Source organism: Rhea americana, unplaced genomic scaffold (assembly GCF_003343005.1).
Source record: "Rhea americana isolate MKP2758 unplaced genomic scaffold, rheAme1 scaffold_53, whole genome shotgun sequence".
Taxonomy (NCBI): domain Eukaryota; kingdom Metazoa; phylum Chordata; class Aves; order Rheiformes; family Rheidae; genus Rhea; species Rhea americana.
This window is the reverse complement of record NW_028186679.1, coordinates 728,001-729,093: the sequence shown is the minus strand read 5'-3', so window position 1 is coordinate 729,093 and position 1,093 is coordinate 728,001.

Below are 1,093 nucleotides of genomic sequence, written 5' to 3'. Positions count from 1 at the left end.
GCGGCGTGCTGCGGCGCTTACGCGTTTGGGGAGGAAGGGTGCGATTAGCCCTGAACGGGAGCCGCGGCCGCGCGCGGAGCGGAGCGGAGCGCAGCCCTGTGCGCCCCCACCGAGGCGGGCGGGACAGGCAGCGCCGCAGTGATGCGAAGTCAGAGATACCGAAACTATGTGCCCGATAATGGTATAATTAGGGGATCGCAGACCTCTGGCTGCTGTAGACTTCAAAAGCTCCGGGGGAAGCCCGCAGTCTCTCCTGTAGCCATCTTGACTAAAAGCAGACATTTTTCTTTAATAGCCGCATACAGTAACAAGAAAGCGGAGGGAACAGAGGGGCATTGTTCCCCCTTTCCAAATGCTAAGTACCCTTGCTGGCCTTTCGCGTAGCACGGGAAGAAACTTTATGAATTGACAGAAATACAGTTTTAATACAGTAATACAAAGTCTATTCTGTTTCACGAAAAACGTGTTTTTAATTAAAAAGCAATTGCAATAACCCGATGACTAGCCTGTCAGCTTTTGTTTACAAGATTGTCTTGGGTCAATAAAATGTAGAATTTTAAGCAGGCTTGTATAAATAGCTGAAAAAGAAGCATGCATATTGCTTCACTCTTCTCCTGCGCTGTGCATAGGTCCACGAAAAAGCCGTCAGCTGCGGTGGTGCTCCTCCTTTGCGTCTTATTTTTAACTTGCAACGATATTGCTGTCGTTGCACCGTATGCCTTTTCAGAGAGCGCAGGGAGAGACCTAGAGCGGAGCGCCAATAGGAGGAGGCTTTTCCGCAGCATGCTGGATGGGAGCGTGGGTGAATCCAAGGGGAATTAGGTCCCTTGGTCTAGAAGCCCAAGGGAGTTAGTGCAGGCAGGAGACAGCGAGGCACTCCGGCATTTGGCTTCTATTAAGCAGAGTTATTAGAGAGCAGCGGGAACTTCAAGGCCTGGAGCCTGCAGCAGCATTTGGGGGCAGGTATAAGGTAGGCTGACGAGTGCAAACTGACTTGATTGAGGTGTTTTTTTCACATCTTTCAGACTACCTTTTAGGCATGTGCATGTTGGGAGGGGGCGCCATAAAATGGGGTGGCWACAGGGAATCTTAC